Source organism: Entelurus aequoreus, linkage group LG01, assembly GCF_033978785.1.
Source record: "Entelurus aequoreus isolate RoL-2023_Sb linkage group LG01, RoL_Eaeq_v1.1, whole genome shotgun sequence".
Classification (NCBI taxonomy): Eukaryota; Metazoa; Chordata; class Actinopteri; order Syngnathiformes; family Syngnathidae; genus Entelurus; species Entelurus aequoreus.
This window is the reverse complement of record NC_084731.1, coordinates 16,008,362-16,027,710: the sequence shown is the minus strand read 5'-3', so window position 1 is coordinate 16,027,710 and position 19,349 is coordinate 16,008,362. Positions and strand designations below refer to the sequence as shown.

At 36.2% G+C, this 19,349-nt stretch overlaps 1 protein-coding gene across 3 annotated transcripts in view; it reads left to right on the top strand.

The window, feature by feature from the left end:
- Positions 1–19,349, top strand: part of prickle2b (prickle homolog 2b) — a 379,465-nt gene that overhangs the window by 277,597 nt on the left and 82,519 nt on the right. Inside the window, exon 2 of one of the 3 annotated variants that reach the window (XM_062044578.1) lies at positions 11,948–12,045. The exons of 1 other annotated variant lie outside the window; for it this stretch is intronic. The gene's annotated coding sequence lies outside the window, so the exon portion shown is untranslated. Of the gene's footprint in view, positions 1–11,701; positions 12,046–19,349 lie in introns of those variants that run through there. One more of the 3 variants, XM_062044571.1, reaches the window with a different exon arrangement.

The window sequence follows — 19,349 nt, the reverse complement described above, 5'->3', positions numbered from 1 at the left end:
TTAAGAAATGTTGAAGTAGTATGATTTTTAATTGAGAAATTGCATTATGGAATTCCTGGAATTTTGGGAAAAGCGGGACATTTTTGGAAAATGCTAAAAAAAAATGTGAATGTTCTGAATGGTTGGTGTTGGATTTTTTTCAAATCGGTCAAGTAATGTTGAAGTAGTATGATTTTTGAATTGAGAAATGGTATTATGGAATTTCGGGTAAAGCGGGAAATTTTTTGAAAATGCTAAAAAAAAAAAAAAAAAAAAGGGAATGTTCTGAAGTTTAAATGGTTGGTGTTGGAATTTTTCGAATCGGTCCAGAAATCTTGAAGTAGTAACAATTTTAATTGAGAAATTGTATTATGGAATTTCGGGAAAAGCGGGAATTTTTTGGAAAATGCTAAAACCAAAAAATGTGAATGTTCTGAATGGTTGGTGTTGGAATTTTTTCAAATCGGTCAAGAAATGTTGAAGTAGTATGATTTTTAATTGAGAAATTGCATTATGGAATTCCTGGAATTTTGGGAAAAGCGGGACATTTTTGGAAAGTGCTAAAAAAAAAAAAGTGAATGTTCTGAATGGTTGATGTTGGAATTTTTTCAAATCGGTCCAGAAATGTTGAAGTAGTATGATCTTTTAATTGAGAAATTGTATTATGGATTTCCAGGAATTTCGGGAAAAGCGGGAATTTTTTGGAAAATGCTAAAACAAAAAAATGTGAATGTTCTGAATGGTTGGTGTTGGAATTTTTTCAAATCGGTCAAGAAATGTTGAAGTAGTATGATTTTTAATTGAGAAATTGCATTATGGAATTCCTGGAATTTCAGGAAAAGCAGGAATTTTTTGGAAAATGCTAAAAAAAAATGTGAATGTTCTGAATGGTTGGTGTTGGAATTTTTCAAAACGGTCCAGAAATGTTGACGTAGTAACATTTTTAATTGAGAATTGGTATTATGGAATTTCGGGAAAAGAGGAATTTTTTTTTGAAAGTTCTGACAAGAAAAATGTGCATGTTCTGAATGGTTGGTGTTGGAATTTTTCCAATCGGTCCAGAAATGTTGAAGTAGTATAATTTTTAATTGAGACATGGTATTATGGAATTCCTGGAATTTCGGGAAAAGCGGGATTTTTTTTTAAATGCTAAAACATATATGAGAATGTTTTGAAAGAGTTTGAATGGTTGGTGTTGGAATTTTTCAAAACGGTCCAGAAATGTTGAAGTAGTAACATTTTTATTATTGCAACTTACCATATTTTTGTTTTTACATTTGAGTTTTTAAAAAATCTACAAAAAAAAAGGCAATAGACGGTCCAGAAATGTTGAAATAGTGACATTTTTAATTGACAAATGGTATTACGGAATTCCGGGAAAAGCGGTAAATTTTTTGAAAATGCTAAGGAAAAAAAAAGTGAATGTTCTGAATGGTTGGTGTTGGAATTTTTTCAAATCGGTCAAGAAATGTTGAAGTAGTATGATTTTTAATTGAGAAATGGTATTATGGAATTTCAGGTAAAGCGGGAAATTTTTTGAAAATGCTAAAAAAAAAAAAAGGGAATGTTCTGAAGAGTTTAAATGGTTGGTGTTGGAATTTTTCGAATCGGTCCAGAAATATTGAAGTAGTAACAATTTTAATTGAGAAATTGTATTATGGAATTTTGGGAAAAGCGGGAATTTTTTGGAAAATGCTAAAACCAAAAAATGTGAATGTTCTGAATGGTTGGTGTTGGAATTTTTTCAAATCGGTTAAGAAATGTTGAAGTAGTATGATTTTTAATTGAGAAATTGCATTATGGAATTCCTGGAATTTTGGGAAAAGCGGGACATTTTTGGAAAATGCTAAAAAAAAATGTGAATGTTCTGAATGGTTGGTGTTGGATTTTTTTCAAATCGGTCAAGTAATGTTGAAGTAGTATGATTTTTGAATTGAGAAATGGTATTATGGAATTTCGGGTAAAGCGGGAAATTTTTTGAAAATGCTAAAAAAAAAAAAAAAAAAAAGGGAATGTTCTGAAGAGTTTAAATGGTTGGTGTTGGAATTTTTCGAATCGGTCCAGAAATCTTGAAGTAGTAACAATTTTAATTGAGAAATTGTATTATGGAATTTCGGGAAAAGCGGGAATTTTTTGGAAAATGCTAAAACCAAAAAATGTGAATGTTCTGAATGGTTGGTGTTGGAATTTTTTCAAATCGGTCAAGAAATGTTGAAGTAGTATGATTTTTAATTGAGAAATTGCATTATGGAATTCCTGGAATTTTGGGAAAAGCGGGACATTTTTGGAAAGTGCTAAAAAAAAAAAAGTGAATGTTCTGAATGGTTGATGTTGGAATTTTTTCAAATCGGTCCAGAAATGTTGAAGTAGTATGATCTTTTAATTGAGAAATTGTATTATGGATTTCCAGGAATTTCGGGAAAAGCGGGAATTTTTTGGAAAATGCTAAAACAAAAAAATGTGAATGTTCTGAATGGTTGGTGTTGGAATTTTTTCAAATCGGTCAAGAAATGTTGAAGTAGTATGATTTTTAATTGAGAAATTGCATTATGGAATTCCTGGAATTTCAGGAAAAGCAGGAATTTTTTGGAAAATGCTAAAAAAAAAAGTGAATGTTCTGAATGGTTGGTGTTGGAATTTTTTCAAATCAGTCAAGAAATGTTGAAGTAGTATGATTTTTAATTGAGAAATTGCATTATGGAATTCCTGGAATTTTGGGAAAAGCTGGAATTTTTTGGAAAATGCTAAAAAATAAATTTGAATGTTCTGAATAGGTGGTGTTGGAATTTTTTCAAATCGTTCCAGAAATGTTGAAGTAGTATGATCTTTTAATTGAGAAATTGTATTATGGAATTCCAGGAATTTCGGGAAAAGCAGGAATTTTTTGGAAAATGCTAAAACAAAAAAATGTGAATGTTCTGAATGGTTGGTGTTGGAATTGTTTCAAATCGGTCAAGAAATGTTGAAGTAGTATGATTTTTAATTGAGAAATTGCATTATGGAATTCCTGGAATTTCGGGAAAAGCAGGAATTTTTTGGAAAATGCTCCAAAAAAAAAGTGAATGTTCTGAATGGTTGGTGTTGGAATTTTTTCAAATCGGTCAAGTAATGTTGAAGTAGTATGATTTTTAATTGAGAAGTTGCATTATGGAATTCCTGGAATTTTGGGAAAAGCGGGAATTTTTCGGAAAATGCTGAAAAAAATATGAATGTTCTGAATGTTTGGTGTTGGAATTTTTTCAAATCGGTCAAGTAAATGTTGAAATAGTATGATTTTTAATTGAGAAATTGCATTATGGAATTCCTGGAATTTCGGGAAAACAGGAAATGTTTCCAGTTAAAAAAAAAAACTTTGTTTTTTGTCCTGATTTAGAGGAAAGATTTGACGGTGGAACAGTTGAAGTGGGTGGAAAAATGTGGAAGGAGTAGTTGACAGAAAAAAGGGTTTAAAAAAACGGGAATTCTGAGAATTCCTGGAAATTTTTTGACTTGGAATTTTTTTAGTCTAAATGTCCAGGATGAGAAAAAATATATGTACTCCGTTGATGTTAACTTAAATATTGTCTAATTATGCAAAAATAATATGATCAAACATTTAAACCATTTTTTTAAAATATAAATAAATACTAATAATAATGATTTCAAGGCAAGTTATCCATCAAATTGAGCAATGTAAAAGTAGCAATAGATTTCATGGGAAAATTGTGAAATTTACTGTGTTTTTTACAGCATTATTCTCTCAGTGGTCCCCAACCACCGGTCCGTGGTCGATTGGTACCGGGCCGCACAAGGAAAAAAAAAAAAGAAAAAAAAAATTATGTATATATATGTATATGTATATATATATATATATATATATATATATATATATATATATATATATATATATATATATATATATATATATATATATATATATATATATATATATATATTTTTTTTTTTTTTTTTTTTTTTTTTTTTATTAAATCAACATAAAAAACACAAGATACACTTACAATTAGTGCACCAACCCAAAAAACCTCCCTCCCCCATTTACACTCATTCACACAAAAGTATTGTTTCTTTCTGTTATTAATATTCTGGTTCCTACATTATACATCAATATATATCAATACAGTCTGCAGGAATACAGTCCGTAAGCACACATGATTGTATTTTTTTATGTCCGTGGGACAAATTTTCAAGCGTTGACTGCTCCGCAGTTACAAAAAGGTTGGGGACCTCTGCTCTAAATGAGAAAAAAACAGTACTTTTTTTTACTGTAATAAACTGTGGTGCCGTTTTGGCATTCACAGTAATATGCCGAAAAATCTACAGTTGTTGATTTGCGGTAAAAAACAAACAATCAAACTGACAGCTCAGGTACCAAAATTTTACTGTAAAATTGCAGTTTTTTTTATTCACAGTAAAAAAAAAAAATTTAAATTTTACCGTAATTCTGGCAACTGAGCTGCCTTTTTTTTTTTTTACCATAAAAACCACTAATCCTCGCTTCCATGGCGACAAATAAAGTGAGTTTCTTACAAGTATTATTATCACTGCAGGATGAGGAATAGCTAAACATGCTTCACTACACACCGTAAGCGTCACAATGTAAACAAATGCCATGAGTGGCTCTACACCTGACATCCACTGTAATGATACCAAGTACAATAGCGTATCTAGTAGATACCACTATGATTACATCGATATTTTTCATCGTCACAAAATATTTTTTCCTTTTTTGTAAAATGTATATTGTGTTTATAAACTCAGGAAATATGTCCCTGGACACATGAGGACTTTGAATATGACCTTTTTTATTTTTTTTTTTTTATTTTTTTTTATTTTTTTATTTATTTATTTATTTATTTTTAAAGTAAAAAAAAAATTTAAAAAAATAAAAAAGAATATGACCAATGTATGATCCTGTAACTACTTGGTATCGGATCGATACCCAAATGTGTGGTATCATCCAAAACTAATGTAAAGTATCCAAACAACAGAAGAATAAGTGATTATTACATTTTAACAGACGTGTAGATAGAACATGTTAAAACAGAAAATAAGCAAATAATAATAGTAAATGAACAAGTAGATTAATAATCATTTTCTACAGTTTGTTCCTCATAATTTTGACAAAAATAATAGATAGATAAATGACACAATATGTTACTGCAGACTAACTAGGAGCCTTTGTTTGTGTACTTACTACTAAAAGACAAGTTGTCTAGTATGTTCACTATTTTATTTAAGGACAAACTTGCAATAACAAACATATGTTTAATGCACCGTAAGATTTTTTGTTACTGTTTGTCTCTCATAATTTTGACAAAATAATAGGTAGATAAATGACACACTATGTTACGTCAGCAGACTAATTAGGAGTCTTTGTTTGTTTACTTACTACTAAAAGACAAGTTGTCTAGTATGTTCACTATTTTATTTAAGGACTAAATTACAATAATAAACATATGTTTAATGCACCGTGAGATTTTTTTGTTACAGCTTGTCCCTCATAATTTTGACAAAATAATAGGTAGATAAATGACACACTATGTTACGTCAGCAGACTAATTAGGAGTCTTTGTTTGTTTACTTACTACTAAAAGATAAGTTGTCTAGTATGTTCACTATTTTATTTAAGGACTAAATTACAATAATAAACATATGTTTAATGCACCTTAAGATTTTTTGTTCAAATAAAGACAATAATGCCATTTTTTGTGGGCCCCTTTATTTAGAAAAGTATCAGAATACATTTTGGTACCGGTACCGGTTCCAAAATATTGGTATCGGGACAACCCAATATCGGTATCGATAAAATCCTAACGATCCCTAACCATCCATCCATTTTCTACCGCTTGTCCCTCTCGTTTTTACACCCTTCATTAAAATCTATTGTTGACTGCTTTTAGTCTAAAATCTTCTGGACTTTGCATCTGGTTTCCATTCAGTGTGTTTTCATTGCTCTGTAAGCCTTTTGTCCTTTTCTGCAGCTAATGTCTGTTTCTTATGTTAAACTTCTCTGTTTTTGTTAAGAAGAAGTCACCTCCTCGTGTTTTTGTTAAGAAGAAGTCACCTCCTCGTGCCTTCATGCAGGTCAGCACCCGGGGGGCTCCGCTCCTCTCTTTCCTCCGGCTGGAGGCCATTTGATGCAGGGAAACACTTGGATTCTCATGCAAATGATGTCAGGACGCTACTGCTTACGCCGCTAATTATACCGCTGTTGGGACATGGACTTGCTGACATCACACTGGGATATTAGCCAGGAGGGAGAGTGGGTGTGTGGGAGTGGGAGTGTGTGTGCGCCTGTCAAGTTGACTAGGAAAAGCCTGGGATAAAACAGGAAGTGAGACGCTGGCGGCAAAGAAACATGTGCTTGTTCGTGGACTTATGGACTTGGTAATGAAAACAGTCAAAATCGTCAGTAATTTGTTAGGGGAAGTTAAAAGGCGTTTACAGTATTTAGGTCAGAACATTAGGTACAGCTGTTAGGGACGCTGAAAGTTGAGAAAGCATGTTGGTGAAGCATTAGTTAGCCAAATTAAGTAATTATTGAAGGAATTGTGTGTGAATGCTCCAATGCTGAAGTTGTACTGAAATGCTTAGAAAAATGTCCCATTCATTTCAATGGGAATTTCATGGACATTTTGGGAATTTGGGGAAAAAGCTGGAATTTTTTTTTTTAATGTTACAGAAAGTGAATGTTCTGAATTGGAATGGTTGGTGTTGGAAATTTTCAAATCGGTCGAGAAATGTTGAAGTAGTAGGATTTTTAATTGAGAAATGGTATTATGGAATTCCTGGAATTTCTGGAAAAGCAGGAATTTTTGGGAAAATGTGAAAAAAAAAAAGTGAATGTTCTGAATGGTCGGTGTTGGAATTTTTCAAAACGGTCCAGAAATGTTGAAGTAGTAAAATTTTTAATTGAGAAATGGTGTTATGGAATTTCTGGAAAAGAGGGAATTTTTTTGAAAATGCTAAAAAAATGTGAATGTTCTGAATGGTTGGTGTTGGAATTTTGCCAATCGGTCCAGAAATGTTGAAGTAGTATGATTTTTAATTAAGACATGGTATTATGGAATTCTTGGAATATCGGGAAAAGCGGGAATTTTTTTGAAAATGCTAAAAGAATGTCAATGTTCTAAATGGTTGGTGTTGGAATTTTTCGAAACGGTCCAGAAATGTTGAAGTGGCAACATTTTTAATTGAGAATTGGTATTATGGAATTCTTAGAATTCTGGGAAAAGCGGGAATTTTTTTTTTAAATGCTCAAAAATGTGAATGTTCTGAATGGTTGTTGTCGGAATTTTTAAAAACAGTCCAGAAATGTTGAAGTAGTAACATTTTTAATTGAGAAATGGTATTATGGAATTCCTGGAATTTTGGGAAAAGTGGGAATTTTTTTGAAATGCTAAAAAAAAATGTGAATGAGTTTGAATGGTTGGTGGTGTAATTTTTCAAATCAAACGAGAAATGTTGAATTAGTAGGATTTTTAAATTGAGACATGGTATTATGGATTTCTTGGAATTTCAGGAAAAGCGGGAATTTTTTGGAAAATGCTAAAAAAAAAAAAAAAAGTGAATGTTCTGAATGGTTGGTGTTGGAATTTTTCAAAACGGTCCAGAAATGTTGAAGTAGTAACATTTTTAATTGAGAAATGGTATTATGGAATTCCTGGAATTTTGGGAAAAGCGGTAATTTTTTTTAAAATGCTAAAAAAAATGTGAATGTTCTGAATGGTTGGGGTTGGAATTTTTCAAAACGGTCCAGAAAAGTTGAAATAGTAACTTTTTTAATTGAGAAATGGTATTATGGAATTTCGGGAAAAGTGGGAATTTATTTGGAAATTCTAAAAAAAATGTGAATGAGTTTGAATGGTTGGTGTTGGAATTTTTCAAATCGGTCGAGAAATGTTGAATTAGTAGGATTTTTAATTGAGAAATGGTGTTCTGGAATTTCGGGAAAAGGGAATTTTTTTGAAAATGCTAAAAAAAAAATTTTGAATGTTCTGAAGAGTTTAAATGGTTGGTGTTGGAATTTTTCGAATCGTCCAGAAATCTTGAAGTAGTAACAATTTCAATTGAGAAATTGTATTATGGAATTCCTGGAATTTCGGAAAAAGCGGGAAGTTTTTTGAAAATGCTAAAAAAAAAAATTATGTTGGTGTTGGAATTTTTCAAAACGGTCCAGACATTTTAAAGTACTAACATTTTTAATTTAGAAATGTTATTATGGAATTCCTGGAATTTCAGGAAAAGCTGGAATTTTTTTGAAAATGCTAAAAAAAAATGGGAATGTTCTGAATGGTTGGTGTTGGAATTTTTCAAAACGATCCAGAAATGTTGAAGTAGTAACATTTTTAATTTAGAAATGGTATTATGGAATTCCTGGAATTTCGGGAAAAGCGGGAATTTTTTTGAAAATGCTAAAAAAATAGGAATGTTCTTAATGGTTGGTGTTGGAATTTTTCAAAACGGTCCAGAAATGTTGAATTAGTGACATTTTTAATTGAAAAATAGTATTATGGAATTTCGGGAAAAGCGGGAATTGTTTTGAAAATGCTAAAAAAAAAATGTGAATGTTCTGAATGGTTGGTGTTGGAATTTTTTCAAATCGGTCAAGAAATGTTGAAGTAGTATGATTTTTAATTGAGAAATTGCATTATGGAATTCCTGGAATTTCGGGAAAACCGGGAATTTTTCCAGTTAAAAAAAATTGCTTAGTTTTTGTCCTGATTTAGAGGAAAGATTTGACAGTGGAACAGTTGAAGTGGGTGGAAAAATGTGGAAGGAGTAGTCATCAGGAAAAAGGGTTTGAAAAAACGGGATTTCTGGGAATTCCTGGAAAAAACGGGATTTCTGGGAATTCCTGGAAAAAAATGTAACTTGGAATTTTTTTAGTCTGAATGTCCGGGATGAGTGGAATGTGTTGAAGGTGGAATGGTTTGAATCGGTTGAAAACTGTGGAAATGGTGTAAGTTTGAAAAAAGGCCAATTCATTTTGAATGGAAAAAATGTCCCGGAAAACCTGGAATTCTGGGAAATCTGGGAGTTTTTGGAATTTTTTAAGGGAAAGCCCGCTATTCCCGAATAAGTTGAGCAGTTTGCAGTTGGGACGGTTTGAATCGGATGAAAAATGTGGAAGGTAGAGTGCGGCAAAATCTGGAGAAGAAAAATAACTAGAAGAGGCAATTCCTGAAGGAATTGCGTGTGAATGCCCAATGCTGAAGTTGAACTGAAATGCTGACAGAATGTAGTGTGAATGTAAGAAGAGTTTGAATGTTGGAATGGTTTGAATGTTGAAGAGCTGACGCTGAACTGAAATGCTAATGGATTTGTAGGATGAATGTAGAAATGATTTAACTGTTGAAATGGTTTAAACGCTGAAATGGTTTGAATGTTGAAGAGTTAGAATTTTCAGGAAAACCGGAATTTGGTTTGGAACTTGGGAAATCGTTAGTTTGAATGTCCAGGATGAGTGGAATGTGTTGATGTTGGAATGGTTTGAATAGGTTGAAAAATGTGGGAATTGTGCAACAAAAAAGTGTCCCATTAATTTCAATGGGAACTTCCTGGAAATTTGGGAATTTGGGGAAAAGCCGGAATTTTTGAAAATGATTAGGAGCAGGAATGTCCTGAATGAGCTGAATTGGTTGGTGTTAGAATTGTTTATATTGGGCAAGAAATGTTGAAGTAGTAAATGGTTTTAGGGAATTTCGGGAAAATCTGGAATTTTTTGGAAAATAGTAAAAAAAACTTGAATGGTCTGAATGAGTCAAAATGGTTGGTGTTGGAATTTTTTTAATCGGTCAAAAAATGTTGTAGTAGTAACATGTTAAATTGAGAAATGGTATTACGGAATTCTTGGAATTTCGGGAAAACCGGGAATTTTTCCAGTTCAAAAAACAACTTTGTTTTTTTGTCCCGATTAAGAGGAATGTTTTGACGGTGGAACGGTTGAAGTGGGTTGAAAAATGCGGAAGTAGTAGTCGACAGAAAAAAGGGTGAAGAAAGGGTTTGAAAAAAACGTGAATTCTGGGAATTCCTGGAAAAAAAATTTAACTTGGAAAAATTTGAGTTTGAATGTCCAGGATGGACATCCCCTGAAGAGCAGGGAAACCTGCAGGGATGAAATAGCCTCCATGTTTTTTCCTGACCTAACAAATATTCCACAGAAACCTCGACTATATATATATATATATATATATATATATATATATATATATATATATATATATATATATATATATATATATATATATACAAACAATAGTTTTACTCTCAATAACATTTTGCACATTAAAGATGTTAAAACCAATTTAAAGCAGGTTAAATATATGCTGGGATATCGGAACAAAACATTGTGTAATATTTGACAAAGCAAATTAGTGTATCTTTTATGTCGCTAATTTATTTATTAGAATCTGACTGTGGGTTTTGTGGACTTTCTTTTGACACGTTTTTTTGTTTTGTTTTTTGTTTAGGTAAATAGTGAGTTATCTCCTAAATATTATCGCATTAAATGTGTTTATACGCAGAATAGAATAGAATTTTATTTTCCGTAACCGGGGATGGTTACCTGAAAGGTGGTATACGGTCAGTGGTCAATGTTTACGTCCATATAAAGATTAGTGAAGAGACTCTGGCTGGTGTGCTCTGTGCCAGATTTCCCTTCAAAATAAACCCGACTGGACTTTATATTAAACTATTTAACTGCAATAAATGATTTGCATTCGAGTATAACATTTTGAAAATCCTCCTGTATGGCATTCTGACAACAAAATTGCATATTGAGGTGTTTTTTTCATAACCTGTTGTATACTTAAGAATATTAATTTGACTGCACCATTTATTTTCCAAGTTACTGCTTTGCACACTCTTGGCATTCTCTTGGCTTCAAGCACACCCGTGAAGTGAAAACCATTTCAGGTGACTACCTCTTGAAGCTCATGGAGAGAATGCAGAGAGTGTGCAAAGCCGTAATCAGAGCACAGGGTGGCTATTTTGAAGAAACTAGAATATAAAACATGTATTCAGTTATTTCACCTTTTGTTAAGTACATAACTCCACATGTGTTCATTCATAGTTTTGATGTGACAATCTACAATGTAAATAGTCATGAAAATAAAGAAAACACATTAAATGAGAAGGTGTGTCCAAACTTTTGGCCTGTACTGTAGTCATTCATTAATTCATCAAATCAAACTTTTTTTATATAGCACTTTTCATACACAGGCAGATGACAAACACAAAAAAAGAAAGAAAGAAATAAGAGAATAAAGCACATACATACAGTGAGAAATGAGGAAAAACGAGGCGTCCACACTGGAAAATAACCAAAATTAACTTAATCTACAAATAGCATGAAACATATGATAAAATATATTTCAATGAAAATATAAATAATACATTAATAAGTTAGTAAAATTGCGATTTAGTTGTGAGAATTTGCGAAATGCCAATAAATAAAAGAGCTGCTGTCCAAAAATGCCCTCCTCAACACACTTTGTACAATTAATATATTTCTGTAAGATCTAGTATATAATAAATGTACTCATATTGAAGAGAGTCATTTAAATACAACGACATTACAAACCGCTACAATGCAGCGTTCGTTCGCACTTTTATTGTGAAGGCCCCGACAGGAAACGACTTCGCTCTTTTCTCCAGCTTGACTTCAGTTGAAAATTAAAGGGCTGTAAAGCAGGCACTCGCGCACTTCCACGCACTGCGAGTCACGGAGTGGACTTCTCTCACAGCACTCATGTAACCGTCCGGACGGAGGATATTTCACGTGTTTTTTTTTTTTACCCGGGAGTGGAAACATAAACGCTCTTGGGATTCTCTTCTAAGTCGTCCTGGTGGGACGTTGTAGACTTTTGACGCGCTCCAAGTCCGGCGTGGCTGAGAGTGTTGGAGCGTGGGTCTCAGTGGGCTGACAAAAGGCTTTTTTTTTTCTTCCCCCCCACGGAGAGAATAGATGTAGTTGGCCGGGCACCGACTCCACGCGGCGGCGTGTTTCGTGGCAAACTTCGCGGTGAGATGAGGAGGACGTGGAAGACTGCACTGCGTGGAAAGGTAAACACTTTCTTCGCGTCTTGGCGTGGATTTGGAGCGGCCGCGGAGTGATGCTCCAGGAATGTGCCAAATAAAAACCTCCACTTAAGTGGGTTGGAGATGTTGTCGAAGTAGGAGAGGACGCTGTTTTGCGTGTAATGAAGATTTTTTAAAATCCTGATGTTAAATAAGATGCAGATTTCCCCGAGTGGACGTGTTTTCACGGCTTTGAGTCCCACACACCCCACACCCACCCCCCTGGAGCGCGGTGGTCAAGCTACTGTGCGCCCTCCAGCCACAGAGGCTTTTGTTTTGAAGGGCCGTGGATAAAGTGCTTGGTAAACAAGTGCATGCACGGATTTAAAGGACGTCTTTTCACTTCCGCCTGTTGTTGTTGTTTCCTGTCACCTGGAACTCAACACCAGTAAATACTGTTGTTGTTGTTTCCTGTCACCTGGGACTCAACATTGGTAAATACCAGAGGTGGGACCAAGTCATTGCTTTGCAAGTCACAAGTAAGTCTCAAGTCTTTGCCCTCAAGTCTCGAGTCAAGTCCCGAGTCAAGACAGGCAAGTCCCGAGTCAAGTCCAAAGTCAAGACTGGAAAGTCTCAAGTCAAGTCACAAGTCCTGCATTCTGAGTTTCGAGTCATTTCAAGTCCTTTTAACCACAGACTAATATTTTTACACAGATTGTGTATGCTTTTAAACCGCTGTATTTATTTATTAAAACAAGTGCATTTGAAATAGCAGGAAAAAAAATAGTACTGACATTGCAATTCATAATAGCACTATTAACCAGTCATTTTAATAGTTTAAACAATTTTAAACATTTAACTCATTCCTTTACAGAATAAGCACATTTGCAAAAACAAGTGCAACTGTACTTATTTGTACAAAAGTGTTAACATTGTATTTCCATGGCATATTGCATTATAACTAGTTCCACAGCAGTTTCTATTCTGTTCTTACCTTATCTCATTGATCTCATCTCATACTGTATGTGTGTTTATGTGTGCGTACACATGAAAAACATAACAAATACATGAACATAACAATGAACAGAGTTGTACTTTTTAGATGTCAGGGCCCTATGCAATATGTACACATATTCTTAATATAGTATACATTTTAACTGACCTTTATTTGACTATGTTTGTCTTTTTGTAGGTGGCTAAAATATGCTGTGCTGCTGACCGCCGTCTAACGTTATGTTACTGTGTGTGATACATTGACTAACGTAACGTTAAGTATAGGTACCTCATGCAACCCTGCTTAAAAAAATCACTTGACAAAAAGTATGAATAAGGTGGCAAACTGCAGTGGACGCAACATATTCCTGTGTTTGAAATGATGTTATAACCACAGACATCTTGTAAGTACACGCAGTATTGGTTGCTGTGACGCGAGCAAATTGCATCTTGAAGTGATGATGAGGAGCCGGCGAGCAGCCTAAACTGACAGTTGACAGGTAGAAAACAAAGATGCCGGGCTGGTGTTCAGCGTTTTCCTGCTCAAATGAGCGGACTGTTGAAAATAGGAATCGGGGGATTACTTTTCACAAGTAAGATTTAACATTAATGTACTATTGATTGTATTTTATGAAAATAACATTACCACAGAGTTGAGAAGGAGCAAAGATCTTCAATATTTGTATGTGAAAATCACAAAGAAATCTTCTGGGGGAGGATGACGCCCCTACAGGGGTTTGGTTTACAAACTTTCAGCCCCACCTAAAACAAAATTCACCAGCCGCCACTGATTATGATGCATTCTCATTTTAGGCAAAATATAAGACAATACTTTCTTAACAGTATAATTGTAACCAGGAATAAGTCTTCAAGTAACAATATTCAAATACTAACATTGTTGGGTAAGACAGCATTTGGTTTTATTCTGAATCCATTGAAACAGATTGGTGGTTTTAGCTGATATAAAGAGTTTCAGGTGTTTATATATGTTTAAGTATTTGGCAGACGCTTTTATCCACAGCGACATACATAAAAAATACATATATAACAATCACTGTAAACATTATCATTTAAGGGAATAATGTAATACAAAATATCAATACAAAGTGTCAAGACAGAATAAACTCTCTGCTGCTGCAGCAACAGAGATACAGTCTATAAGATATATAGATATCTAATGTATTCATACATTGTTTATGTAGGATATACGCATGTATATGTAACGTAATCATATTGTTTCTTCAACTTAAAAATAGCTGACCGTTTTTTCCCCCCTTCTCTGGGTTTATATTCCCAGTTTTGATCTCGGACGTCTGGTCACTTATAGCATATACGAATATTATATTACTGTTAAGCAAACTATGAATAATAAAACATGTGTCCATTATCATAGCTACACGTATGACAAAAAAGCACGTGAAAATGAGTGGTATTCAGTGAGGTAAAGTGAATTAAATGCGCTGACAGTTCATTGCTCCTGCCAAATGAATTGCACTGAGTGGAGCGGATCACCACTCCAAGATGGCGGCCCCGCGTCTCGTCTGCGCCAGTAGGCAGTAGCGCTCGATGCTGCGTCTACTTATAAGATGTCTATGGTTATGACGTTAGCAGTGAGTTTACAGCCTCACTGATTTAACTACACAGCAAATAAAAGTCATGTTACTTAGCCAATAAACGTTAGCTTACATTCAAAACTTACCCTTCTTTGTGCAACTTCAAATGTCGAACGAAGTTGGAAGTTGTTGCGTCTCCGTCTGTAATATTCGAACTGCGTGATTTGCATACGGCAATTCTTTTTTTGTAGACCAAGTCGTAGTTTTTATACCCGAACGAAACCAACTTTGGTATAAATCTTTCTCACTGGCGCGTTGTTTGACAACTCTTGTTCATTGGTTGTCCTGCAATTTGATTGGCTGAATGCTGTGTGATGAAAACAATGTAGATCTAATTTGATTGGCTGTTGTACTGAGAGCACACACGCTGACACGCAGCACACACGCTGATAGACAGACACGTACAAAATGAAAGCAACGGAGCGCTCCCAAATAACTTTTTAAGCTTTAGGTTTTGGGAAAAGTAGCAAGTCATGTCAAGTCAAAAGGCTCAAGTCCAAGTGAAGTCACAAGTCATTGATGTTAAAGTCTAAGTCGAGTTGCAAGTCTCTTTACATTTTGTCAAGTCGAGTCTAAAGTCATCAAATTCATGACTCGAGTCTGACTCGAGTCCAAGTCATGTGACTCGAGTCCACACCTCTGGTAAATACTGTTGTTGTTTCCTGTCACCTGGGACTCAACACCAGTAAATACTGTTGTTGTTGTTGTTGTTTCCTGTCACCTGGGACTCAACACCGGTAAATACTGTTGTTGTTTCCTGTCACCTGGGACTCAACACCAGTAAATACTGTTTTTGTTGTTGTTGTTATTTCTTGTCACCTGGGACTCAACACCGGTAAATACTGTTGTTGTTTCCTGTCACCTGGGACTCAACACCAGTAAATACTGTTGTTGTTGTTTCTTGTCACCTGGGACTCAACACCGGTAAATACTGTTGTTGTTTCCTGTCACCTGGGATTCAACACCAGTAAATACTGTTGTTGTTGTTTCTTGTCACCTGGGACTCAACACCGGTAAATACTGTTGTTGTTGTTGTTGTTTCCTGTCACCTGGGACTCAACACTGGTAAATACTGTTGTTGTTGTTTCCTGTCACCTGGAACTCAACACCGGTAAATACTGTTGTTGTTGTTTCCTGTCACCTGGGACTCAACACCAGAAAATACTGTTGTTGTGGTTTCCTGTCACCTGGGACTCAACACCAGTAAATACTGTTTGTGTTGTTTCCTGTCGCCTGGGACTCAACACCAGTAAATACTGTTGTTGTTGTTTCCTGTCACCTGGGACTCAACACCAGTAAATACTGTTTGTGTTGTTTCCTGTCGCCTGTGACTCAACACCAGTAAATACTGTTTGTGTTGTTTTCTGTCACTTGGGACACAACACTAGTAAATACTGTTGTTGTTTCCTGTCACCTGGGACTCAACACCAGTAAATACTGTTGTTGTTGTTTCCTGTCACCTGGAACTCAACACCGGTAAATACTGTTGTTGTTTCCTGTCACCTGAGACTCAACACCAGTAAATACTGTTGTTGTTGTTGTTGTTTCCTGTCACCTGGGACTCAACACCAGTAAATACTGTTTGTGTTGTTTCCTGTCGCCTGGGACTCAACACCAGTAAATAGTGTTGTTGTTGTTTCCTGTCACCTGGGACTCAACACCAGTAAATACTGTTGTTGTTGTTTCCTGTCACCTGGGACTCAACACCAGTAAATACTGTTTGTGTTGTTTCCTGTCGCCTGGGACTCAACACCAGTAAATATTGTTGTTGTTGTTTCCTGTCACCTGGGACTCAACACCAGTAAATACTGTTGTTGTTGTTGTTTCCTGTCACCTGGGACTCAACACCAGTAAATACTGTTTTTGTTTTCTGTCACCTGGGACTAAACACCAGTTAAATACTGTTGTTGTTGTTTCCTGTCACCTGGGACTCAACACCAGTAAATACTGTTTGTGTTGTTTCCTGTCGCCTGGGACTCAACACCAGTAAATACTGTTGTTGTTGTTTCCTGTCACCTGGGACTCAACACCAGTAAATACTGTTGTTATTTCCTGTCACCTGTGACTCAACAACAGTAATTACTGTTGTTGTTGTTTCCTGTCACCTGGGACTCAACACCAGTAAATACTGTTGTTGTTGTTTCCTGTCACCTGGGACTCAACACCAGTAAATACTGTTTGTGTTGTTTCCTGTCGCCTGGGACTCAACACCAGTAAATACTGTTGTTGTTGTTTCCTGTCACCTGGGACTCAACACCAGTAAATACTGTTGTTGTTTCCTGTCACCTGTGACTCAACAACAGTAATTACTGTTGTTGTTGTTTCCTGTCACCTGGGACTCAACACCAGTAAATACTGTTGTTGTTGTTTCCTGTCACCTGGGACTCAACACCAGTAAATACTGTTTGTGTTGTTTCCTGTCGCCTGGGACTCAACACCAGTAAATACTGTTGTTGTTGTTTCCTGTCGCCTGGGACTCAACACCAGTAAATACTGTTTGTGTTGTTTCCTGTCACCTGGGACTCAACACCAGTAAATACTGTTTGTGTTGATTCCTGTCACCTGAGACTCAACACCAGTAAATACTGTTTGTGTTGTTTCCTGTCGCCTGGGACTCAACACCAGTAAATACTGTTGTTGTTGTTTCCTGTCACCTGAGACTCAACACCAGTAAATACTGTTGTTGTTGTTTCCTGTCACCTGGGACTCAACACCAGTAAATACTGTTGTTGTTGTTTCCGGTCACCTGGGACTCAACACCAGTAAATACTGTTGTTGTTGTTTCCTGTCACCTGGGACTCAACACCAGTAAATACTGTTTGTGTTGTTTCCTGTCGCCTGGGACTCAACACCAGTAAATACTGTTGTTGTTGTTTCCTGTCGCCTGGGACTCAACACCAGTAAATACTGTTTGTGTTGTTTCCTGTCACCTGGGACTCAACACCAGTAAATACTGTTTGTGTTGATTCCTGTCACCTGAGACTCAACACCAGTAAATACTGTTAGTGTTGTTTCCTGTCACCTGGGACTCGAACACGAGTCAATAAAGCAGACCACATCTCAGGATTTGCACAATAACGAGTTAAAGGTGCATGAAATATATACTTGTAATTTTTTGGTCCGGTTAAATCGGACTTGAGTTTGGTTCGTTCGGTCAAGTGCGAGCGCGGTCCAGGACCACACCAAACTGGGGGACCGGGACCCCCTCGTCCTGAGTGACGTATTTATTCTAATTTTGATATTACCGCTATCTGGGGATTGTCTCAGCACGCGAGACATTAAAACAACGTTGAAAAGTTGTTGAATTAGGTCCGGACTAGGGTTGTCTCGATACCAATATTTGGGTACCGGTACCAAGTGATCAAGTAGTATTGTTTCACTTTCACAAATTCCTCAGTAAATTCACCAAAACATCTCCGTGAAGTTATTTGAGTTTGTTTAGCCGATTGGAGAGCTAGCTTCCGTCGCTAGTTGGTCCATGACGATGACCTCTGTTTTGTTTGGTTGGCTGTTTTACTGCCGTGCTACAGGCCCCGTTTGGAAACAATTAAGGTCTGTAAATAAACATTTACAGAATATTTCTGTGTAAATAACTCATTTCACAACGTATGTATTTGCAATTCATGGACAAATATCTTTCCCCCCTAAAATTTAATGGGTGCGCCCTTTAGTCTGAGAGTACTTTTTGGATTTCCAATAGTGCTTTTGTGGACACTCAAAGCGGTTTTCAGCGAGAACTGAGAACCCATCTGTCACTCACACGTGGGTGGTTAAGATGGTGGTAAGCTACATTCGGAGCCACAGCTGCCTTTGGGTAGATTGATGGAAACGTGGCTGCCAATTTTGCCTCTCAGACCACCAACAAGCATTCGTTGACATACATACTCCTTGTCCATCTTGCCCAGAGACATAACGGCAGTAACTAGGAATGGCGTTTGTACCAGGAACCCCCAAGTTTCTGGACGACCACTCTATCACTGAGACTATACCAGGAACCCCCAAGTTTCTGGACGTCCACTCTATCACTGAGACTATACCAGGAATCCCCAAGTTTCTGGACGTCCACTCTATCACTGAGACTATACCAGGAACCCCCAAGTTTCTGGACGACCACTCTATCACTGAGACTATACCAGGAACCCCCAAGTTTCTGGACGACCACTCTATCACTGAGACTATACCAGGAACCCCCAAGTTTCTGGACGACCACTCTATCACGGAGACTATACCAGGAACCCCCAAGTTTCTGGACGACCACTCTATCACTGAGACTACACGAGGAACCCCCAAGTTTCTGGACGACCACTCTATCACTGAGACTATACCAGGAACCCCCAAGTTTCTGGACGACCACTCTATCACTGAGACTACACGAGGAACCCCCAAGTTTCTGGACGACCACTCTATCACTGAGACTACACGAGGAACCCCCAAGTTTCTGGACGACCACTCTATCACTGAGACTATACCAGGAATCCCCAAGTTTATGGACGACCACTCTATCACGGAGACTATACCAGGAACCCCCAAGTTTCTGGACGCTCACTCTATCACTGAGACTATACCAGGAACCCCCAAGTTTCTGGACGACCACTCTATCACTGAGACTATACCAGGAACCCCCAAGTTTCTGGACGACCACTCTATCACTGAGACTACACGAGGAACCCCCAAGTTTCTGGACGACCACTCTATCACTGAGACTATAGCAGGAACCCCCAAGTTTCTGGATGACCACTCTAT